This window comes from Amblyraja radiata, chromosome 4 (genome assembly GCF_010909765.2).
Source record: "Amblyraja radiata isolate CabotCenter1 chromosome 4, sAmbRad1.1.pri, whole genome shotgun sequence".
NCBI classification, from domain to species: Eukaryota; Metazoa; Chordata; class Chondrichthyes; order Rajiformes; family Rajidae; genus Amblyraja; species Amblyraja radiata.
This window is the reverse complement of record NC_045959.1, coordinates 74,894,158-74,920,151: the sequence shown is the minus strand read 5'-3', so window position 1 is coordinate 74,920,151 and position 25,994 is coordinate 74,894,158. Positions and strand designations below refer to the sequence as shown.

At 45.3% G+C, this 25,994-nt stretch overlaps 2 pseudogenes; both read right to left on the bottom strand.

Annotated features, from left to right (window-relative positions):
• The window catches only part of LOC116972574, a 67,101-nt pseudogene that overhangs the window by 13,968 nt on the left and 27,139 nt on the right, over positions 1 to 25,994 (bottom strand).
• LOC116972677 lies at positions 14,901 to 15,012 on the bottom strand (annotated as a pseudogene).

The following is a 25,994-nucleotide window of genomic DNA, read 5'->3' as shown; positions in this document are numbered from 1 at the left end:
ATTGTAAAGAGCCATGGTTTTCAAGGGAAATTGGACACGGTTCGGAAAAAGAGGGAGATCTACAATAGTTATAGGCAGCATGGAGTAAATGAGGTGCTTGAGGAGTATAAAGAATGTAAAAAGAATCTTAAGAAAGAAATTAGAAAAGCTAAAAGAAGATATGAGGTTGCTTTGGCAAGTAAGGTGAAAGTAAATCCGAAGGGTTTCTACCGCTATATTAATAGCAAAAGGATAACGAGGGATAAAATTGGTCCATTAGAGAGTCAGAGTGGCCAACTATCTGCAGAGCCAAAAGAGATGGGGGAGATATTGAACAGTTTCTTTTCTTCGGTATTCACCAAGGAGAAGGATATTGAATTATGTGAGGTAAGGGAAACAAGTAGAGTAGCTATGGAAACTATGAGGATCAAAGAAGAGGAAGTACTGACACTTTTGAGAAATATAAAAGTGGATAAGTCTCCAGGTCCGGACAGGATATTCCCTAGGACATTGAGGGAAGTTAGTGTAGAAATAGCAGGGGCTATGGCAGAAATATTTCAAATGTCATTAAAAACGGGAATAGTGCCGGATGGGTTGGCTTACTGCGCATGTTGTTCCATTGTTTAAAAAGGGGTCTAAGAGTAAACCTAGCAATTATAGACCTGTTAGTTTGACGTCAGTGGTGGGCAAATTAATGGAAAGAATACTTAGAGATAATATATATAAGCATCTGGATAAACAGGGTCTGATTAGGAACAGTCAACATGGATTTGTGCCTGGAAGGTCATGTTTAACTAATCTTCTTGAATTTTTTGAAGATGTTACTCGGGAAATTGATGAGGGTAAAGCAGTGGATGTTGTGTATATGGACTTCAGTAAGGCCTTTGACAAGGTTCCTCATGGAAGGTTGGTTAAGAAGGTTCAATGGTTGGGTATTAATGGTGGAGTAGCAAGATGGATTCAACAGTGGCTGAATGGGAGATGCCAGAGAGTAATGGTGGATGGTTGTTTGTCAGGTTGGAGGCCAGTGACTAGTGGGGTGCCACAGGGATCTGTGTTGGGTCCACTGTTGTTTGTCAAGTACATCAATGATCTGGACGATGGCGTGGTAAATTGGGTTAGTAAGTATGCAGATGATACTAAGATAGGTGGGGTTGCGGGTAATGAAGTAGAGTTTCAAAGTCTACAGAGAGATTTATGCCAGTTGGAAGAGTGGGCTGAAAGATGGCAGATGGAGTTTAATGCTGATAAGTGTGAGGTGCTACATCTTGGCAGGACAAATCAAAATAGGACGTACATGGTAAATGGTAGGGAATTGAAGAATGTAGGTGAACAGAGGGATCTGGGAATAACTGCGCACAGTTCCCTGAAAGTGGAATCTCATGTAGATAGGGTGGTAAAGAAAGCTTTTAGTGTGCTGGCCTTTATAAATCAGAGCATTGAGTATAGAAGTTGAGATGTAATGTTAAAATTGTACAAGGCATTGGTGAGGCCAATTCTGGAGTATGGTGTACAATTTTGGTCGCCTAATTATAGGAAGGATGTCAACAAAATAGAGAGAGTACAGAGGAGATTTACTAGAATGTTGCCTGGGTTTCAGCAACTAAGTTACAGAGAAAGGTTGAACAAGTTAGGGCTTTATTCTTTGGAGCGCAGAAGGTTAAGGGGGGACTTGATAGAGGTTTTTAAAATGATGAGAGGGATAGACAGAGTTGACGTGGAAAAGCTTTTCCCACTGAGAGTAGGGAAGATTCAAACAAGGGGACATGACTTGAGAATTAAGGGACTGAAGTTTAGGGGTAACATGAGGGGGAACTTCTTTACTCAGAGAGTGGTAGCTGTGTGGAATGAGCTTCCAGTGAAGGTGGTGGAGGCAGGTTCGTTTTTATCATTTAAAAATAAATTGGATAGTTATATGGATGGGAAAGGAATGGAGGGTTATGGTCTGAGCGCAGGTATATGGGACTAGGGGAGATTATGTGTTCGGCACGGACTAGAAGGGTCGAGATGGCCTGTTTCCGTGCTGTAATTGTTATATGGTTATATGGTTATATGGTTATATGGATTAGCTGTGTAGAAAACCAGAGTTACCAGTAGGTACCAATAAATTAGATGATTTTTCCAAAGGTAGTTTTAAAATGTCATTTTCATTTTTGTTGGATGTCGTGCAAAGTCTTTCCAATGGCTGTGATAGCAATCGCACCAGCCCTTGATAGCTCTCAAATAAGCCCAAACCACTCTGAGATAATGACGTGTATTTGTGGCCTCAACCACTGATGAGAAACTCGACACTTACCCATCATGTTCAGCAGCAGGATTGTCTTGTTCCAGCATCAACTGGCTGACAGGAAAGATAAGTTAGAAGGTTTAGTTTAGAGATGCAGCACAGAAAAAGGCCCGTCGGCGCACCGAGTCTGCACCGACCTGTAATCCCCACACATTAACACTATCCAACACACTAGGGACATTTTACAAACCTGTACATCTTTGGAGTGTGGGAGGAAACTGACGATCTCAGAGAAAACCCATGCAGGTCACGGGGAGAACGTATAAATTCCATGTAGACAGTACCCGTAGTCATGATTAAACCTGGGTCTCTGGCGCTGTAAGGCAGCAACTCTACCACTGTGCCACCATGCTGTCCTGGGACCCAGGGAGAAATCCTGCCTCACTCCAAAATGCATTAAAATAATTTACCTTTTTTGAGAGGTACATGGAGAAATTTTGTTTAGCTTGAACGGTATACCCTGCTTCCTTCCTTTGGAAAATTGCTGTGATTCAGATTGCATTTGCATGTTTTCTTCCCTCAGTCATTTAACATTGTTTCTTTTAGTACAGTGCGTAATAAATTAATTGCTTGAAGGCGCACTCAGATTTCTGTAAGTAATTGAAACTGTTTTTGACAGAAAGATTAGTTAAGGTTCCAAAAGGAGGTGGAATAATGCATGAAATGCACTTTACAAAAATAAAATTCAGATGAATGGATCTTTATTATTCCTTAGATTTTTGAGGTAGGAGTGCTAATGGGCTGTAAAACAAAATGGAAAGATTTAGATCAGTTTATCTCTTCCATATTTAGCCTCTCCAGTTTTATAGTGATTCAATAAAGTGGTGTAAATTACTCATCTTCCCTGTGTATACTTCATGTTTAGTTTAGTTTAGTTTAATGTCAATTCTACCGCGGTACAGTGAAAAGCTTTTGTTGTGTGTTATCCAAAGTCAAAGTCAATTTTATTCGTTACATGCACTCAAAGGTGCAGTGAAATGAATTTGCCAGCAGCGATACACTTAAAAAGAGAACACATAATACACAATAGAATTTAACACAAACATCCACCACAGCATTCTTCACTTACAAACTTACAAACTTTCTCCAGGTCTTATGACATGCAACAAGGAATTGCTAATGCTACCACAAGGAAGTACAGATGCTGGAATCTTGAACTATACAGGTAAGAATTCAGCCATTGAAATAACCGCCGGTATGTCCTGGCCAATAACGCTGCTCCCAAAGATAAACTATAATCAATGGCAGGGGACTGCATCCCAGCAAGCCCCCACCCCCCTTTGGGAATGAAGCGCTATCAGCCGCAGACCGGCGCGTAAGTCAATACACAGCACTACAGACTTGGCGTGTAAAACAATACACACAGCGCTGCCAGTTTGGCGTGCAAATGTCTAAACAAAACGCTGTCAGCTTAGCATGTGGGAATTTGAACAAAGAGCTATCGGCTGCAACACTATGGGTTCTAAATATAATGCTACCAGCCGCAGCGCTATGGGCTTTAAATATAACGCTATGGACTTTAAACATAGCGCTTTTGCCACAGCGCTATGGGTCACAGACTGTTCAGGCAAAATTCTCGTGTAACATTCCACCCTTCGAACAGTCTGGTTACTGTCACATCAGGCCCGCAGGCATTACCTCGTTACATCCGGCCCACAGGTTATAATAAAGTCCACGCAGTCGTGAAGCCAATCCACACATACAATGTCATAATATTATGGTCAACAAGATTGTCCCAATGGTCAGTCCCCAGTGCACCACTGTTGTCCACCATCCTCCTGAGGGATTGTAGTCGTGGTACTATTCTGCGACCCTTCGAACCTTCTCTGCGGCTTCCTGGACGTGGTCAGCGAGGTTGGTGATGTTCTCTTTTACCCCACTCAGGGTCAAACCAGTCACCGGGTCTGTATGATCACTCATGGTACATATTAACTTGTTTTGTTGGAGGCCCCAAACCTTAATGCCGTCATCGATACCACTAGAGGTAATCAGATCGCTTGTGTCATTAAACGTTGCTGCAACTACTTGGTATGTGTTTTGAAACGTATGGATTGCAGCCTTCTTCCGAATGTCCCATAGATTCACTGTTTCATTGTCACTTCCTGCACAGACAAACTGTGATCCCTGACGGGCTGGATAACATGAATTCAAAAAAGATGTATGACCTTTAAATCTCTTGATTCTTTCGACCATTTCACTGTCCCACTGCTACAGTTTTGTCTGTTGATGCTGGAAAAAGCATGCTTCCATCTGTATTATAATGTAATTCCATCACTGCTCAGTGACCTTCCAATGGAGCATAATTATTGCAGTCGCCATATACATTCCAAAACAATACAAGTCTATCAAATTGTGCAGATGCCAGTGTTGATCCATTTGAGTGAAACAATAAACTTCTCCCTCATGACACATTAAAAGCATTAGAGGAGCTTGAAGACTCAAGGTTCTTGTTCTCACATGCAGCACAGCCTGTTGCGGGCTCCCCTGCACTGAGGGCAGCAACTTGTTGGGGGAAGCTTGGCCTGCACCAGTGCCATCTTGTTTGCTATTTCATTTTACCAAACATTTTCTATTATATTCATCAGATCCTGCCGACTACGCCAAATGTTACAAGGGGACAGATTCAAGGATCTGCCTAGTAGAACAGAAAAAGGCTCTGTTTAGTTTCAAATATGTTTTATTGGCAAGAGAGAACAAAAATAATACTTGTCTTGGTATGCGCAGGGTCTGGTTTACAGCAGCACATCTCTTTCTCCCTCTCTCTGCCTCCGCCCGCGGCGCTGATCGTAACTCAGCTCATCAGTGAACCTCTCTCGTGCATGAACACATCAGATTTATTGGCAAGAGAACAAAAAGAATACTTGTCTTGGTATGTGCGGGGTCCGTTTGTTCGTTTTACAGCAGCACACATCTCCCTCGCTCTCTCTCTGCCTCCGTCCACAGCGCTGATCACGACTCAGCCCGTAGGTGAATGCTTCTCGTCCATGAACTAACTTCTGGCTTACTGGCGCCTGCCTTTATACAGGTAATAAGTCAGCCGTTGAAATAACCGCCGGTAAGCCCTGACCAATAACGCTGCTCCCAAATTCAAACTATAACCAATGGCAGGGGACTGCATCCCAGCCAGCCCCCCCCCCCCCCATTTGGGAACAGAGAGCTAACAGCTGCAGGCTGGTGCATAAAGCAATACACAGCGCTACAGACTTGGCGCACAAAGCAATACACAGAGCGCTGCAGACGGCACATAAAACAATACACACAGTGCTGCCGGTTTGGCATAAAAAGGTTTAAACAGAGCGCTGGCGGCTTAGTGCATGGGAATTTAAACAAAGAGCTGTCGGCTACAGTTCTTGTATAATTCTTGTACAACACTTCTTTAAATAGAACTTTGTCCCCAGAAGTTCTAAGATCTCATTGAGACTATGCATCGCAGATATAATTGAAAATAAGTAAAGGCAACTCTGACACATTTCCATCTGTAGCATATTGAAATGAGGCCTTGACTATTTTTGTTGTTTTCCTTCCTCCATTCCCCATTAGGAGAATATTTCAGATCAATATTCCTCTTCTTAAGGGCCTGTCCCACTAACGCAACTTTTCAGCGACTGTCTTCAACCTTCAAGCTCGAGGGCACTCGCCTGAGAAACCTCGAGCTGGATCGACCATCAGCAATGAAAACACACACCCACACCCACCCACACACACCACCCCACACACACCCACACACACACACACACACACACACACACACACACACACACACACACACACACACACACACACACACACACACACACACACACACACACACACACACACACACACACACACACACACACACACACACACACACACACACACACACACACACACACACACACACACACACACACACACACACACACACACACACACATCGCAAAGGCCAGGGAAAGCGGGGGAGCGGTGTCTGAAATTCACACCCGCGATGAGCAGGAAGGTAAAAGACGGCTGGCACAGTTACGGTAAGTCCTTTAGAGAGCGCGGAGGGGGGGGAAGAGAAGGGGGAGAGAAGGGGGCGAGAAGGGGGAGAGAAGGGGGAGAGAAGGGGGAGAGAAGGGGGAGAGAAGGGGGAGAGAAGGGGGAGAGAAGGGGGAGAGAAGGAGTGGAGACACTTGTAAGAAGCCAGACAACTTTTGATAATGTCTAGCGGACATTTAACATTACCGGTCGGTTTACTTACCTTTTTTTCTCAACAAGCTTTACCTTCGACTACCTTCGATTACCTTTGATTGACTTCGATTACATACTATAGCGATTACATACGACCTAATACGACCTACCTCGACTAAACCTATGAGTAAAAAAATATCGATTCTTTCCAAGACGACTGTTTTTTACTCGCGGGCATTTTTCAGCATGTTGAAAAATACGCTGCGACCTAGCTGAGGCCTCGAATACACGAGCATGAAGGAGAGTTACAAAGACCTCCTCGGACCTCGTGTCGACCATGCTGCGAGTATGAGTCGAGGGCAAACTCTTCTAAATTCGTCAATTAGGTCGCCGCAGTGGGACAGGCCCTTTAACCAATAGGTCCTTTGGAGCTGTCTCTCCAGACTTGCCCTCAAATCATTTCCTGAAATTTTAACTGCAAATAAACAATTCAGCTTCTCAAATTGTCTGTGCTTTATTGCTCCTTCCTGTTATTGATAAATGATGTCTCCTTCAGAAGTACAATATTTTATTTCTGTTTGTTGGGTTAATAAACGTTCAGTAGATGATTGATTAGCTACCTTATCTCACTGTCAGTAATAGTGCATACCATGCATTGGAACAGATTTATGTGTATTATGAATCACCAGTGACTGCATATGACAAACCTCAAAATGGTCTGGGCAGGAGAGTGAAATAGTCAAACATGTAACAGCTAGATGCCACAGTTCACCCCAGCCTTATAGAAGAGGTTCATTCTGAGAAAACAAATTGTATTATAATTTTTGCAAAGCTAACCTTTGTATTGTTTCTTTTGTGTTTATATAGTAAAAAAAATTTGGACATAAAGTCTATAAGAGTGAATATTTATTCCGTATCTCAAATTATTTACTAAGAATTTGTCAATTCCACAAAGACGAATTTCAAAATTAGCACGGGTTGTGAAGCTAAGGACAAACCCATAGAATCATTGAAGGCAACGTGAAGGCAAGGCAATCTTTTTCATCGCTGAGTCATGGCTGACACTGCATGTGGGAAGATGATAGAATATGTCAGAGCCAAAGATGAGAAGGCGGTTGGTCAGTGGAGTTTGCAGGATTAAGGTCATGCCATAGATGTCATTGGAGCCAGGATATAAGACCAGTGGCGCCGTGGTAGAATTTTTGCATTCCAGCACAGAGATCCAGATTCGATCCTGACTATGGGTGCTTGTTTGTACAGAGATCGTATGTTCTCCCTGTGATCATGTGGGTTTTCTCCTGGTGCTCCAGTTTTCTCCCACATTTCAAAGACATGTAGGTTTGTACGTTAATTGGCTACTGTAAAATTGAACCTAGTCAAGTCAAGAGTCAAGAGTCAAGAGTGTTTTATTGTCATATGTCCCAGACGGGACAATGAAATTCTTACTTGCTGCAGCACAACAGAATATGTGAATGTAAACATTGTTAATAACAGGAAAAAAAATTAAAAGTTCAATAAATAGCAAATATAGTCCAAATAACAAATAATAATATAGTCTTTTGCAGTTCAGAGCTCATACCTTATTCATTGTGTTTAACCTGGACATTACAGTCTTCAGGCTCCTGTACCTTCTTCCTTAAGGCAGTGGTGAGATAAGTGTGTGGCCAGGGTGGTGTGGGTCCTTGATGATTTTGGCTGCCTTTTTGAGGCAGCGACTACGATAGATCCCTTCGACGGTGGGGAGGTCAAAGCCGGTGATGGACTGGGCAGTGGTCACAACTTTTTGTAGTCTTTTTTGCTCCTGGACGTTCAAGTTGCCGAACCAGGCCACGATGCAACCAGTCACAATGCTCTCTACCATGCACCTGTAGAAGTTTATGAGAATTCTCTTCGACATGCCGAATCTCTGTAATCTTCTCAGGAAGTACAGTCGCTGATTTGCCTTCTTTACAATTGCATCGGTGTGATGGGTCCAGGAAAGATCTTTTGATATATGCACACCCAGGAATTTGAAGTTATTGACCCTCTCCACCATTGTTCTGTAGATATAAACAGGATTGTGGGTCCTACCAAAGTCTACAATCAGTTCCTTGGTCTAACTGATGTTGAGAGCCAGATTGTTGTGCTGGCACCATTTGGTCAGTCGGTCGATCTCACTTCTATACTCTGACTCATCCCCATCTGTGATTTGTCCAACCACAGTGGTGTCATCGGCAAACTTGATGATGGAGTTCGCACTATGACCGGCTACACAGTCATGGGTATAGAGTGAGTAAAGCAGGGGGCTGAGCACGCAGCCTTGAGGTGCTCCCGTACTAATTGTTACTGAGGATGACCTGGTTCCTCCAATTCGAACAGACTGTGGACTGAGGTTGAGGAAGTTGAGGATCCAATTGCAGAGGGATGCTCAGAGGCCCAGTTCTGTGAGCTTGGGAACAGCTTGGAAGGGATGGTATTAAACGCCAAGCTGTAGTCTATAAAAAACAGCCTGATGTAAGTGTTTTTATTGTCCAAGTGGTCCAGTGCGGAATGGAGAGCCAGTGAGATCGCATCTACCGTTGATCTGTTGTGGCGGTAATCGAACTGTAGTTGGTCGAGGTTCTTGTTGAGGTAGGAGTTGATGTGCACCATAACCAACCTCTCAAAGCACTTCATCACCACAGACGTTAGTGCCACTGGTTTTTTTTAATTTTTTAAAATATTTTATTTTATTAGAAGTAAGTACAGTCATATGGCACCAAAGTGCCTAATATATATTTTCATAATACATTTTATGTACAACTTCTTTTTTTTTTTTTTTATTACACTGAAAAAAGATTAGAATAAGAAAAAGAAGTTAGATAGTAAAGGATAGAAAGATATGAAATATATAGTGTGTGAAAAAAGAAAACGAGTAAATGAAGAAAGTTGAGAGAGAGAATAGAGAAAATAAAATAAAATAAAAAAAGAAAAGGAGATCATTATTTGTAGTCTTGACCAACCCTCGTCCAGTCCTGAAACAGTTATTTTTTACAATTGTGTTGCACCATATGATTCCAAAAAAACGACGAATGGAGACCAACTCGTTATGAATTGGTCTGATTTATCCATTAGGAGGAATCGCATTTCCTCAAGATGAGCGGTGTCCAACATACTTGCAATCCACATTTTAAGCGTTGGTATTGATGTACCCTTCCAAAATTTAAGAATTAATTTTTTTGCTATTATTAAACCATAGTTAAGGAATAGATTTTGAGATGTGTTCAATTTATTCCCATCTTCCATTACGCCAAATATAATCATTTCAGTATTAGGTTCCATTCTTGTCTTGAATAATTTTGTAAATATTTCAAAAATATCATTCCAAAATCTATAAAGTTTTATGCAGGAAACTAAGGAGTGTGTTATAGTTGCCTTTTGGGCTAGACATTTATCACAAAGTGCCACTGGTTGATAGTCATTGAGGCACGTCACCTTACTCTTCTTGGGCACCGGTAACATTGATGCCCTCTTAAAGCAGGTGGGAACCTCAGACCTCAGAAGTGAGAGGTTGAAAATGTCCGTAAAAACTCCAGCCAGTTGGTCTGCACAGGTCGTGAGAACTCAACCGGGTATACCATCAGGTCCAGGCGCTCTCCGAGGGTTCACCCCACTGAAGGATCTTCTGACGTCGACCTCTGTGACTATGACTGTCACACTCCAGGGTCAGGGTGAATAGGGGCTCGGGAAGGCACATCAGTGTTCTCCCTATCGAACCGTGCATAGAACGCATTGAGCTCATCAGGGAGTGATGCTTCGCTGTCGTTTGAGCCGCCGCCTGATTTTGCCTTGTCGGAGGTGATGGCATTCAAGCCCTGCCACAGTTGCCGAACATCCATCTCATCCTCCAGCTTAGAGCAGGTCAATTTTGGCCTTTTTGATGGCCTTACCAAGATCATATCTGGACTTCTTATAGACCTCTGCATTGCCAGACCTGAACCCGGGATCTGGTCTTCAGAAGAATGCGGCTCTCATGGTTCATTCAAGGCTTCTGGTTAGGAAACACTCGGAAGGTTTTTGTTGGAGCGCAGTCCGCCACACATTTCCTTCTGAAGTCTGTAATGACTGTGGCGTATTCATTCAGGTCCATTGCAGAGTCCCTGAACATCGCCAAGTCTACAGACTCCAAGCAGTCCTGGAGTTGTTCCTCTGCCCCCCCCCCACTGACCAGCTCTGTACAGTCCTCACCTCTGGGGGTGCTTTCTTCAGTTGCTGCCAGGAAGAAGCATCACCGCTGAATGGTCCGTTATCCGAAGTGTGGGCGAGGGATAGAGCGACAGGCGTCCTTGATGGTCGTGTAGCAGTGGTCAAGGGTGTTTGATCCTCTGGTGCTGCAGGAGACATGTTGGTGGAAGTTAGGGAGCGATTTCTTCAGGTTGGCTTTGTTGAAGTCCCCGGCTATGGTGGTAAATGCCTCAGGGTAAGCCGTCTGGTGCTTGTTGACCACGGCGTGCAGCTCCTCCAGTGCCAGACGGACGTCTGCCTGGGGTGGGATGTAGACCGTGGTCAGGATGATGGAGGTGAATTCCCTCGGTAAGTAGAAGGGACAGCACTTTACCGCCAGAAGTTCGAGGTGTGGAGAGCAGGAGTTGGACAGGACTGCCACGTCTGAGCACCGCAAAGAGTTGACCATGAGGCAGACGCCCCCTCCTCTCCCTTTCCCAGATGCCTGCGTACGGTCCATACGGTGGATGGAGAAACCTTCAGGCTGGACCACTGAGTCTGGGGAGCTGGGGGTAAACCATGTCTCTGTGAAACAGAACACAGAGCATTCCCTCAACTCCCTTTGGTAAAGCAGCCTTGACCTTAAGTCCTCCACTTTGTTTTCTAGTGACTGTACGTTGGCCAGTAGGATAGTAGGGAGAGAAGTCCCCTACGCTTCAGTCTTACGTGTAGTCCTGCCCGACGACCACGTTTCAGTACTCCATGTAGCCCTCCTTGGTGTTTAAAGGTACAGTACTTGCGAGTCTCCGAGAGGTCGGGGATTCCCCTGAGATCGGGGATTCCCTTACAGTCGGCACCTCCAGCTCCGTTGCTGCTGGGAGATCCTGCCCGAAGGCCTCGATTCCGGACTCCATGAAGGCCTCCCCGGTGCAGTAATTACTGTACCTGCATGCCTCTGCGAGGTCGGGGATTCCACTCTGATCAGGGATTCCCTTACAGTCGCTATCTTTGGGAGTTCGCAGTAGCGCTAATGCATTTAAATGTGTTAGCAGCTCTTTACTTACATCGTTGATTTCTGCAGATTCTTTGATACAGGTGAGCTCAGAAATACTATATTTGAAGATTTTCTGTTGTGCCGCTAGCAAAATGTCACCTCAGGTAGGCACCATCTTAGTTCGACTTGGTTGGGGGAGGGACAGAGCGACTTGGGTGGAGGTACAAGTCTTCAAGGAGATCTCTGGTTGGCACAGACTCGGTGAGCTGAAGGGCCTGTTTCCAAGCTGTATCTCTAAACTAAACTAAACTAAACTAAACTAAACTAGGTGTAAGAGTACCAGCTGGAGTGGAGGAATTAGAGAAGTCAAATACCTGAAGTGAAGAGATTAGTGAACAAAGGGAGTAAGGTATTGTGAGACTGATTTTATAACTGCATATTAATATACAGTAAAACTCCATTATTTGACTTGCATGGGACTTTAGTGGTGCTGAACTAACAGATTTTCCAGACTATTGGATGTTATTACAATTAATACTCCAAAACATTTTTAATTCTATGTTTTGAAAAAATAGTACACAATAGAATAGTAAGATTAAACGAGAACTTACCAGTTCGAAGTTTGATCTGTATTTTATGAGGAGTAACGTTGAGGGAATACATGAAGAGCCCGCCAGTACGCATGCGTATCATTCTTCAAAGCAGCGGAGTGAATCACAGATACCTGTAATGACTTAAGCATAGTAAGATTAGAGAAAAGATACCAGTCGTGTTTATGATCAAGGGTGGGAGCGGAGGGCATGTATTCCCTCAACGTTACTCCTCATAAAATACAGATCAAACTTCGAACTGTTAAGTTCTCGTTTAATCTTACTATTTTACTTCGGAGTCACGTGAGTGACTACATGAAGATTTCAAAGCTCTGTGATTCAAGCCGTGGAACGAGTCCATCATCACGTCTGCCTTGGTTTTGGGGAGAATAGTGATAACATATTAAACATCAATATGATATATATAAATAACCATAAAGTTAATAATAATTGATAGCCCCTGTTTTTTGGGGTAAATTATGGTACAGAAACTTAACAATGTTTCTGAAAAATTCCAGTTTCCATTACTGGTTAGTTATAATCTTTAGAATGTTCTTTCCGATGGCCATCCTGCAGTCCTGAGGATTTTATCCATAGGAACCTCCAATTTAAATGCTGCCGACGTTGCTGCAGCCTGGTGGAGTGAGATTTTAACCCAGTTAGTGTTTACACCAACTTTTGTCAATACTATGTTAGCCATTTAGCTGGCCTGGCCTGTTATTCTTTAATGAGGCTGTCTGTCGTTGATGAGAAGTTCCTCTTCTGTGCCACTGATGGTCTGGGTTTGTTTCATGTATATTTGTAGATGTCTCACAACACAGTCAATCATCTGTAGGGTAGGCTCTAAAAAATGTTATTTTAAGGCCTGCTGACCCCTGTCTGTTTAGTTCCCTAATTCCTGAATATAGAAGTGTAAGTTGCCAGGTGAACTGGTCAAGGTATCCAGCCTTAATTTGGTAGGGACTGAGTCCTTAGTGCCGTGACCCAAGCCATCAGCATGACAGTTTTGTAAAATGTCAAAAACTGTAATGACAGCGCTGTGGCTGGAGCCCAGTTCTTTAACGACGTTAAGACGATGCTGATGTCCCATATTTGGGAATACCTGGTCTTTGGGGAATTCCCATAAAAAGTGTCCCTCATAAGCTGTTGTTCCGTTCTCTTGCCATAGGTAAGTAGATGGGCCACTTCTGGCACAGTTGATGTCACTAATACTAAGCCCCTGTAGGTTAACAAAGCTTCCAAACAGGCTGGATGATGTATTATGGTTGCAACACATCTCCCATTAGTTTATGTATTTTAGACATTGTCTTTAGGTTGATTGTCTGTGGCCCGCTGTGATCATGTCCATTGCTCTGTCCGTCAGTCCCAGATGTAATAGCGGCGCTTTCAGACTATGATTTAAGCGACTTATATGTTCATGGCACGGGTGGTTTTCCCCATACTTCATCGTCTGTTTTGGATGGTGCTGCATGGTTCTAATCTCATTCCCAGTACCATCTAGAACCATGGTTGGGTAGGTCAGTCGGGTACTATTAAAACACCAGACGCAGAGTCTCGTAGTATTTCCCTTAGTACCCCCCCCTGATGAGGTTGCCAAATTGTGTTGGCCAGATTGTTACATGATGTAGATTTCCCTTTCACCCATGTGGTTGATATGTGCTACCACAGTAGTGTTGTTAATTTATAATCTAATAACCTGTTTAATATATTCCAGAGCAACATGACTTTAGGCCATGAAAAAACACCCAACATTTCCAGGTAGTTATGCCCAGTGTTAGTAATAATGATGCTTCCTGTGTATTCCATCTTCCTCCACAGCTGGAGATGGAATTGGTAACACACCATCCTAGTGCATAGCATCCATATGTAGGAGCATAGACTGGTTGCTGACAATGATAGGATTGGAGCAATGCCCAATGTTATCTTTCCACCATTTAGTTCCAATATGGCTTCATCATTCTATCGAAATGATCACCATTAATTTTAAGAGCTCATATTTTGGCCCTCTGTAAATCTTTATAATGTAAGGGTCTGAATTATGTGGCTGGAAACCATATATTGCCAATATTCTTGCTACCAGTCTGATGGATGGTTTATCCTCATGTCAATGATTTTGCTGTATGCCTCTATTAAGGTTGTAACCTCTGTTGGCAAAGTTACTGACATGAGGAACTGAGTTAATTGTGAACCCCAAATAATCCCTTTAGTTTGAAGGCTTTAATTTTGATTTAATTGGATGGATAATGAATCCTAGTTTCCAAATAATTGTTAAGTGGCTGTTACCGTTTGTTCAGCCCATCCTAAGTTTCCACACAATTAGTATGTCATCCAAAGAAGCCATTACCATTGTGTGTACACAAAATTGCTGGAGGAACTCAGCGGGTGCAGCAGCATCTATGGAGCGAAGGAAATAGGCGACGTTTCGGGCCGAAACCCTTCTTCAGACCATTACCATTGTGTGGCTGGTTGTCATATTTTGTAAATAACCTAGGTGCTAATGTAAACACATTAGGTAGTGCTCTATACTGCTAGAGCTGAGCCATCCAATTAGATAAAAATAACGTCCGTGGTCACCTGTTATGGGTACTGAAATAGTAAGCATCCTTTGAATCAATGCTTGCCATTTTCGTTCTTAAAACTAATATACTTAGCAATAAAAAAGGTTTCTGTTCTTAAAACGAATATATTGTATCATTATTTTTTTATTTTTTTATTTATTTATTTTTAAATTTATTAATATATGGTCCCTAGATAAGGGACATATCAGGTATTTAAACTGATAAGAACAGATATTATGCTTGATCTTAGCCAAAAAGCCGAGATCTGATCTGATGCGTCAAGCGCCATACCCTATTTTGTTAGGAAGGGAATGCGTAGATAATAATTCTTCCCTTGTAATGCAGCTAAAACCTCATCTGTTGCTGATGTCCAGTGTCTGTATCCCATATGACATATTTGGTAATTGGTGATTATGTCTGGATACGAGTAGATCGGCATCTGGTGTTCCATATCGTGTAGAAATATCAGCAAATACTATAGCCCAATATCCATTTGGTGTTCTCCTCCAAATTCCTCTCTCGATATATCAGCTGGACTAGAAGATTATGTGTTGTAAAATTCTATTGTGTATCCCCGGATACTGTTTAAGATATGAGTGTCAAAAAGTTATTTATTCGATGTCTTCTCGCACCAACCTCCTTGCTTCCTTCTGGTTTTACTGTTTTCTTCTGGATCCCCGAGGCCGTGTGTTGTGGGTGTACACATCTTCCAGCATAGGGGCGATACCTTTGAGGATGATGTTTGGACGTTTAGATGAGCTCCAGTTTGGCTTCATTGTCCAACTCCTTGACCTTCTAGATAGGTTACCTCCAAATAAAAAGATTTTGCTAGGAGGTTTCGGGTTTACAAAGGCCCCCGTCAATCCCGGTTGGATGTAACCAGATGCATAAATTGATTAGTTTAGTACATTCAGGGATTTACAATCCCCGGTGGCAAGTGACAGCTATGGTGTCAGCTAATGTTTGCCCCTGCAGTAGATAGAAAACATATGGTCTATGCTGGCTTCTAACCTGGTTTGTAGATCTTTCCCAGTTAGCTTTACTCACAGCTGTACTGTTGTTCCCCCTGAAACATAGACAGACATTCCCGTGTGACTTCCCAGATGGGAATGGAATTTGTCAGTAATTTTTGGACTGCTAAATCCTTCAGTCACAACATAAGTATTCCTGTATTTCTATCAGGAAAGGACCAATAATGCACTCTATGTACTTTGTGACTTAGAAAAGGCATCACCTCATTGTTACAGCGCTTACATCTGTTTTCCTGTCCAGGGTTTGCCCTAGACTTGACCCCAGCACTGTTCTGACAGAAGAGTCTACTGGGGAGAGAGAAGCATGATTATAGCCCTATAGAAAAGGTGCTGCTTCCTTCTCCCTGAGTCTGTCTTTTCCTCAAACACTTCCCTGTAACAGTAGAAGTGAAATACAGCCCTGTATAAGGTGCTGCTATGGGACTTACCCACTGGAGGATTTCTTCTTGGACCTGCATCGCTGCAAAACAGTATGTTCTCGCAGGTGCAGGTCCCGCAGTGCCAATGCGGTGCAGTGTACACGGTCACTGTGCCGCCGGTATCCCCGTTGGCCTGCGGTGCTCCAAAGCGCGGTGCAGTGCTCACAGCACTGAGCCGCCCGTACCGCCGTTAGCCTGCGGTGCTCCAACGCGGTTCAGTCCCTCGGGGAGCTGGCCGCTCGCAAACCGCAGGTATGGCAGTTTTAACGCGGTGCAGTGCTCCTCACTGTGCCGCTCCTTCACCACTTGGGCCTGTCAGGTCTCGCGTTTGATCTAGTTTCTGTTTCTTATTGGTTTTTAGTATTAGAGTTTGCATTCTTGTTTTATTTTGGTGTCTCACATCTCCTCTTGTTTCAGGTCCCATTTCCTGTCAGGTCGTTTACCCTCATGTGATTGTTGGCCACGCCCTGATGTGTTTCACCTGTGTCTCGTTATCCCCTGCTAGTCTGTTGGCCACGCCCTGATGTGTTTCACCTGTGTCTCGTTATCCCCTGCTACTCTGTATTTAAGCCTTTTGTGTTTTAGTTCCCATTGCCAGTTCGTTGTGTATGCTACTTGGTATCACCTCGTTCCAGCTCTCGAAATCTTGTGACCTTGTGATCTCGACCTTTGCCTGTATTTTCGACCACTGGTTCTTGCCTGCTCCTATATGGTACTGTTGCCTCTGTTTTGCCTACCTGTGTACTGACTTGGACTGATTAAACGCCGAAGACTGATCTGCCCTGTGTCTGAGCCTGCATTTGTGTCCTCCTCCTCGTTCAGTTCTGACCTTACGAACTGGCCAACAATGGACGCAGCGGGCTCTGATCCTTTTCGTGCAGCGCTCCAGAAGCAAGAGGAGCGCATCTCGCATTACGAGGGTCAACTCTCCTCGATCGTCGCCGGGTTCCAGGATCTCGGCGAGCGTCAGCAGGGGTTCCAGGCAGACATCGGTTCACAGGTGAACACTTTAAGTTCTCGGTTTGAAGACCTGGTTACTCGGCTGAATTCTTTGTTTCCTGCTGCGGCTCCCGTGCCTGCCGAGTCTGTTTCCTTGTCTGTGTCTCCAGGTGCTCCGATGGCCGCGGCTGCTGCAGCATCTCCATTCGTCCACCTGGCAAGACCGGAACACTTTTCGGGGGAATCGGAGAAATGTAGACCTTTTTTGATTCAGTGTGGACTGCATTTCGAACTTCAAGCGGCTTCCTTTTCATCAGAACGCTCAAGGGTAGCCTTTATCATCACGCACCTGTCGGGTAGGGCGGAGGCTTGGGCCACGGCGGAGTGGTCTCGGAATTCTCCTGTTTGCCAGACATCGGTCCTGTTCATGGAAGCTCTGTCCCGCACGTTTGATCACACCAATCCTGGCCGAGAGGCTTCACAGAACCTGGTCTCCATGAAACAAGGTAATCGCTCTGTTATGGATTTTGCTATTGACTTTCGAACTGTTGCTGCTAAGGGTGGATGGAATGAGGCTGCTTTGTTGGATGCTTTTCGCAATGGATTGTCTGAAGCTATCAAAGATCAATTGGCTCCTCTAACCCTGCCTTCCGACGTCGAGTCTATGATTTCCCTGGCTATCCAAATTGACGCTAGGCTCAGAGAAAGAGATCGAGAGAGGAGATCGGCTGCAGTTCGGTCCTCCTCCCAGCAGTGGCGGCAGCGTCGCCCTTCACCTTCCAGTCGGGACTTCTTCCCTCTCGGCCGGTCCAGTCAGCCTACAGCGCCACCTGCATCTTCGGAGGAGCCCATGCAGGTGGGACGAGCCAAACTCAGTCCAGAGGAACGGCAGCGCCGCCTAAGGGAAATTAGGTGTTTTTACTGTGGTGAACTGGGACATTTGTTGAACAGCTGTTCAGTAAAAGACAAAGCTCACCAATGAAAGAGAGGACATTGGTGAGTTGTACCACTCCTATGAGCCGTTCCTCTCGTCCATTGTCGACGGTACAATTGTTGGTGCATTCCCAGTGGCACTCCCTGCAGGCTTTGGTTGATTCTGGGGCAGATGAGAACTTCATGGACATTCGCTTGGCTGATGAATTGAAGCTGGAACGTGAACAGCTTCAAGATCCTATGGAGGCTAGTGCACTGGATGGGCGCCTACTGTACAGGGTAATTCACCGAACTCAACCTGTTCAACTCATCGTGGCAGGTAATCACCTTGAGACCATCAGTTTTCATCTCCTCGACTGTCCTCTTCATCCTCTGGTTTTGGGGCTCCCTTGGCTGTCTTACCATAATCCTCACATGAACTGGGGTACTGGGGAAGTAATTTCTTGGGGGAATAACTGTAAACTCATCTATCTGCATGATTCTTCTCCTGAGTCTATGAAGGATCCGTCAAGGAGCAGTTTGCTGGGATCTTCCAGGACCACCCTCCGGCAGCCTCCCCGTTCAAGGGAGGAGGATTTTCCAGATCTCACCAAGGTTCCCTCATATTATCTAGACCTAAAGGAGGTGTTCAACAAGGCCAAGGCCACATCTCTTCCGCCGCATAGACCGTACGACTGCTGCATCGACCTTCTGCCAGGTACAGCGCCTCCTAAGGGCCATCTCTACTCCTTGTCTTCACCTGAGCGGCTCGCCATGGAAAAGTACATTGACGATGCCCTTGCTGCTGGGATCATCAGACCTTCTTCTTCACCTGCAGGAGCTGGATTCTTCTTTGTGGATAAGAAGGATGGAACACTTCGGCCCTGCATTGACTACAGAGGACTCAATGACATTACTGTTAAGAACAGATACCCTCTTCCTCTTATTTCCTCTGCATTTGAACTGTTAAAAGACGCTGCAGTATTCACTGTTAGATCTTAGAAATGCGTATCATCTGGTGAGGATAAGGGACGGGGATGAATGGAAAACTGCGTTTAACACACCCAGTGGTCATTATGAATATCTGGTCATGCCGTTTGGTCTTACTAATGCTCCAGCAGTTTTTCAAGGCATGGTTAATGATGTATTACGGGACATGCTGAACCGATTTGTGTTTGTGTACCTTGATGACATTTTGATTTTTTCTCCAGACGAGACTTCCCATGTGCAGCATGTACACCAGGTGCTAGAACGTTTGCTCCTGAATGATCTGTTTGTGAAAGCTGAGAAATGTGAATTTCATGTTAACACTGTTCAATTCCTTGGTTTTGTTGTATCACCTGCTGATATACAGATGGACCCGAGCAAGGTCAGTGCTGTGGCCACCTGGCCTACACCCTCCAGTCGTAAGAGACTTCAGGGGTTCCTTGGGTTTGCTAATTTTTATAGGAAGTTTATCCGGAACTTTAGTGTCACTGCTGCACCACTCCATGCTCTTACCTCACCCCACGTGCCTTTCTCTTGGTCCTCTCAAGCAGAAACTGCATTTATGAGACTCAAAAGGAGCTTCTCCTCAGCCCCCATCCTGGTTCACCCTGACCCGTCACTCCAGTTCGTGGTTGAGGTGGACGCCTCGGGTGTGGGCATCGGGGCCGCACTCTCACAGAAATCCCCCACAGATGGTCGATTACATCCCTGCGCTTTCTTCTCAAAGAAGCTTTCTCCTGCTGAGAGAAATTACGATGTGGGTAACCGTGAACTGTTAGCGATTAAAACAGCCTTGGAGGAATGGAGACATTGGTTGGAGGGTACCAAGCAGCCGTTTCTAGTTTGGACAGATCACAAAAACCTGGAATACATCAGGTCAGCCAAACGCCTCAACTCGCGCCAAGCAAGGTGGGCTCTCTTCTTTAATCGATTTGATTTTGTACTGTCTTACCGCCCTGGTGCCAAGAATGGCAAACCTGATGCTCTCTCCAGACAGTTTGATCCTGACCCATCCCCTAAGGTTTCAACTCCCATTCTGCCTGCTTCCTGTTTTGTTGGGGCGGTTACTTGGGAGATTGAGAAGAGAGTTTCCGAGGCAACTGCTGGTGTTCAGTCTCCGCTAGGGTGTCCTTCTAATCGTCTGTTTGTTCCCGAGTCTCTTCGTTCACAGGTGATTCACTGGGCTCATACGTCTCGGATCTCCTGTCATCCCGGTGTCCGCCGAACCCTGTTTGTGGCCAAACAGCGGTTTTGGTGGCTTTCCATGGAGAGGGGGATTAAGGAGTACGTCGCCGCCTGCAGTATTTGTGCTCAGAACAAGACCTCCCGTCGGGCCGCCTTTGGTCTCCTGAATCCGCTGCCTGTCCCCTCACGCCCCTGGTCAGACATCTCCATGGACTTTGTCACGGGCTTGCCCTCTTCTGAAGGTAACACCTCAGTCATGACTGTAGTGGACAGATTTTCTAAGATGGTCCATTTCATTGCGTTGCACAAGCTTCCCTCCACCAAGAAGACGGCAGAGGTCATGCTGTCTCATGTTTTTCGCATTCATGGATTTCCCAGAGACATTGTGTCTGACCGGGGGCCTCAGTTCGTGTCCAGGTTTTGGAAGGAGTTTTGTTCTCTGTTGGACGCCACGGTCAGCCTTACATCTGGTTATCACCCGGAATCCAATGGACAGACTGAACGCCTTAACCAGGAATTGGAGACAGGACTGCGGTGCTTGGTGGCACAGAACCCTTCAACTTGGAGCAAACACCTTATTTGGGTGGAGTATGCACACAACACACTTCCTTGCTCATCCTCTGGTCTCTCTCCATTCCAATGTGCCTATGGTTATCAACCGCCATTGTTCCCTGCTGTGGAGAAGGAGTCCAGTGTGCCCTCCGCTCATGCTCTCGTCCGTCGCTGTCGCAAGGTTTGGAATGGGGCTCGTCAGATGCTGTTGCGCAGTTCTGCGCATTACAAGAGGATGGCTGACCGTGGAAGAACGCCGGCTCCAGTATACTCGCCTGGTCAAAGGGTGTGGCTCTCCACTCGAGACTTACCGCTGAGGATGGAATCCCGGAAGCTGGCTCCTCGTTTTGTTGGTCCTTTCCCCATATCGAAGGTCATCAATCCTGTGGCGGTTCGTCTCAAACTCCCCCGTGCCATGAGGGTCCACCCTACTTTCCATGTCTCCCGTCTGAAGCCATTTAAGGAGAGTCCTCTGGTCCCTGCCTCCACACCCCCTCCGCCCCCCCGGTTCCTTGATGGGGGTCCAGTGTTTACGGTCAGCCGGTTGCTGGGGATGCGCCGGCGTGGTCGTGGTTGTCAGTATCTTGTGGATTGGGAGGGGTATGGACCTGAGGAGCGGTCTTGGGTGCCAGCTCGCAACATATGCGACCCGGAACTTATCAGGGACTATCGGCGCCAACATCCTGAAGATCCTGGGCCGTCAGGAGCCGGCCGTGGAGGGGGGGGTACTGTCAGGTCTCGCGTTTGATCTAGTTTCTGTTTCTTATTGGTTTTTAGTATTAGAGTTTGCATTCTTGTTTTATTTTGGTGTCTCACATCTCCTCTTGTTTCAGGTCCCATTTCCTGTCTGGTCGTTTACCCTCATGTGATTGTTGGCCACGCTCTGATGTGTTTCACCTGTGTCTCGTTATCCCCTGCTAGTCTGTTGGCCACGCCCTGATGTGTTTCACCTGTGTCTCGTTATCCCCTGCTACTCTGTATTTAAGCCTTTTGTGTTTTAGTTCCCATTGCCAGTTCGTGGTGTATGCTACTTGGTATCACCTCGTTCCAGCTCTCGAAATCTTGTGACCTTGTGATCTCGACCTTTGCCTGTATTTTCGACCACTGGTTCTTGCCTGCTCCTATATGGTACTGTTGCCTCTGTTTTGCCTACCTGTGTACTGACTTGGACCGATTAAACGCCGAAGACTGATCTGCCCTGTGTCTGAGCCTGCATTTGTGTCCTCCTCCTCGTTCAGTTCTGACAGGGCCTGGGGTGCTCCAACGCGGTGCAGTCCTCTCGGGGAATTGGCCGCTCGCGACCCAGGCCCAGCGGCTCCAACGCGTACTCGGTGCTCTCGGGCACTGACCGCTTGCCGCTAATTTTAGTGCTGTGGAAAAACCCAGCACCTTTCAGCCCCTCGGACCCATGCAGTATAGGTCCGTGGGGCTGTTGTCCGAGCCTTCGGAATGACGGCTCCAGAATGCTCCACCGCTGTCGGCGTCCTGCTGGAGCTGAAGTCGGTTCCGGCTCCCGTTTAAGGGAGATAGTGGTGCCCCCGGCCGTTGCTGGCTGCCTGCAGTTCTGCAGACTCTCCCCAGCCAGTTTTCATCAGCCTTCCTGTAAAAAAGGTAAGTCAAGAAACTAAGTTCTCCTACCTTACTTGTTGCAGGTTCAATCCTGCCGTTTGGGAGGAACGTCCTCCCCTCGTAATGACTTGTTCACAATGCGTGTAGCGATAATGGCACGCATGCGTACTGGCGGGCTCTTCATGTAGTCACTCACGTGACTCCGAAGTAAAATGATAAATAAACTCAGTAGGTTTAAAGGGAGCACAGGAAAGAGGCTCCTGAGAATTGGGACCCAGTGGATTTGGTGGGAACATGGGAAGTAGAGCATCAATAAGGGGAGTGCGGGTGCTGGGACGTTGAAAGAGAAGGGAATGTAGAAACCTGGGCACTGTTAAATTGGAAGTGAATGCGGGAACCACGGCCCCAGTGTGTGAAAGGGAGTGTGGGAACTGAGGCCTGAGTAAGTCACAAAGGTGAGTGGGGATTGGGCTCGGTGAATCGGAAGGATATCAGGGCCCCAGTGAAGGCAGAACGGACCATGTCAAACATCAGCTGGTGAGCCAAATGTCAAATCATCAGGATTTCTAAATAATCAGAGAGAGATGTTTAGTTTTACTGTAATTTTTATTATAATTAGTTAATTGGTTGCATCATTTCATGTAGGCTAATCACTTAATTGAATGCTTAGGTTTATATTCTCATGAAAGGGGAAAGAATATGTGTGTATATAAACTCTTGGTGTATTGTTGCACTGCAATTTTATTGAGGGTTACTGCAATTAATTAATGTTCTGTTTACATCTCGAATTCTCTTTATTTGCAAGCAACAACACTAAGAAATCTACTTGACAGTACAACAGAGTTTCAGCGAAAAAATATTAAATGATTCACTTCAGGAGGAATGCAATACTCCATAATTGGCACAATTTTAAAAGTGCAGATGAACAAGAGACTTTGGTGTCAATGATGACATAGAGAAATAGAAAATAGGTGCAGGAGGAGGCCATTTGGCCCTTCGAGTCTGCACCGCCATTCATTGTGATCATGGCTGATCATCCACAATCAGTAACCCGTGCCTGCCTTCATAGAAACATAGAAACATAGAAAATAGGTGCAGGAGTAGGCTATTCGGCCCATCAAGCCTGCACCGCCATTCAATATGATCATGGCTGATCATCCAACTCAGTATCCCGTACCTGCTTTCTCTCCATACCCCCTGATCCCTCTAGCCACAAGGGCAACATCTAACTCCCTCTTAAATATAACCAATGAACTGGCCTCAACTACCTTCTGTGGCAGAGAGTTCCAGAGATTCACCACTCTCTGCGTGAAAAATGTTTTTCGCATCTCGGTTCTAAAGGATTTCCCCTCTATCCTTAAGCTGTGACCCCTTGTCCTGGACTTCCCCAACATCGGGAACAATCTTCCTGCATCTAGCCTGTCCAATCCCTTAAGAATTTTGTAAGTTTCTATAAGATCCCCCCTCAATCTCCTAAAGTCTAGCGAGTACAATCCGAGTCTATCCAGTCTTTCATTTAGATAATATTTAGATAATAGTCAGCTTTCCTGTTTTTGCCACCAAAGTGGATAACCTCACATTTATTCACATTATACTGCATCTGCCATGCATTTGCCCACTCACCCAGCCTTTCCAAGTCACCTTGCAGCCTCCATATCCCTTGATCCACTAGCCCCCCTGAGTTCTATCTGAGTTCTATCTAACTCTTTTTTTAATTCATCCAGTGAATTGGCCTCTACTGCCTTCTGTGGCAGAGAATTCCACAAATTCACAACTCTCTGGCTGAAAAGTATTTTCCCATAGAAACATAGAAACATAGAAAATAGGTGCAGGAGTAGGTCATTCGGCCCTTCGAGCCTGCACCGCCATTCAATATGATCATGGTTGATCATCCAACTCAGTATCCTGTACCTGCCTTCTCTCCATACCCCCTGATCCCTTTAGCCACAAGGGCCACATCTAACTCCCTCTTAAATATAGCCAATGAACTGGCCTCAACTACATTCTATGGCAGAGAATTCCAGAGATTCACCACTCTCTGTGTGAGATTTTTTTTTCTCATCTCGGTCCTAAACGATTTCCCCCTTATCCTTCAACTGTGACCCCTTGTTCTGAACTTCCCCAACATCGGGAACAATCTTCCTGCATCTAGCCTGTCCAACCCCTTAAGAATTTTGTAAGTTTCTATAAGATCCCCCCTCAACCTTCTAAATTCTAGCGAGTACAAACCGAGTCTATCCAGTCTTTCTCAATATGAAAGTCCTGACATCCCAGTAATCAGTCTGGTGAACCTTCTCTGTACTCCCTCTATGGCAAGAATATCTTTCCTCAGATTAGGAGACCAAAACTGTACGCAATACTCCAGGTGTGGTCTCACCAAGACCCTGTACAACTGCAGTAGAACCTCCCTGCTCCTATACTCAAATCCTTTTGCTATGAATGCAAACATACCATTCGCTTTCTTCACGGCCTGCTGCACCTGCATGCCTACTTTTAATGTCTGGTGTAACATGACACCCAGGTCTCGTTGCATCTCCCCCTTTCCTAATCGGCCACCATTCAGATAATAGTCTACTTTCCTGTTTTGCCACCAAAGTGGATAACCTCACATTTATCCACATTATACTGCATCTGCCATGTATTTGCCCACTCACCCAGCCTATCCAAGTCACCTTGCAGCCTCCTGGCATCCTCCACACAGCTAACACTGCCCCCCAGCTTCGTGTCATCCGCAAACTTGGAGATGTTGCATTCAATTCCCTCGTCCAAATCATTAATATATATCGTAAATAGCTGGGGTCCCAGCACTGAGCCTTGCGGTACCCCTCTTGTCACTGCCTGCCATTGTGAAAAGGACCCGTTTACTCCTACTCTTTGCTTCCTGTCTGCCAGCCAGTTCTCTATCCACATCAATACTGAACCCCCAATACCGTATGCTTTAAGTTTGTATACTAATCTCTTATGTGGGACCTTGTCGAAAGCCTTCCGAAAGTCCAGATATAACACATCCACTGGTTCTCCCTTATCCACTCTACTAGTTACATCCTCGAAAAATTTTATAAGATTCGTCAGACATGATTTACCTTTCATAAATCCATGCTGACTTTGTCCAATGATTTCACCACTTTCCAAATGTGCTGCTATCCCATCTTTAATAACTGATTCTAGCAGTTTCCCCACTACCGAAGTTAGACTAACTGGTCTGTAATTCCCCGTTTTCTCAGTTTTAAATGGTCTCCCCTTTATTCTTAGACTGTGGCCCCCGGTTCTGGACTGCCCTAACATTGGTAACAATTTTCCTGCATCTAGCTTGTTCAGTCCTTTTATAATTTTATACATTTCTCTAAGATTCCATCTCATCCTTCTAAATTCAAGTGAATACAAACCCCATCTTTCCAATCTTTCCTCATATGACAGCCTCGCCATCCTGGGGATTAACCTTGTGAACCTACGCTGCACTGCCTCAATAGCAAGGATGTCCTTCCTCAAATTAGGAGATGAAAACTGCACACTATACTCCAGATGTGGTCTCACCAGGGCCCTGTACAACTCTTTACTCTGATACTCAAATCCTCTTGTTATGAAGGCCAAGATGCCATTAGCTTTCTTCACTGCCTACTGTACCTGCATGTTTACTTTCAGTGAATGGTGTACAAGG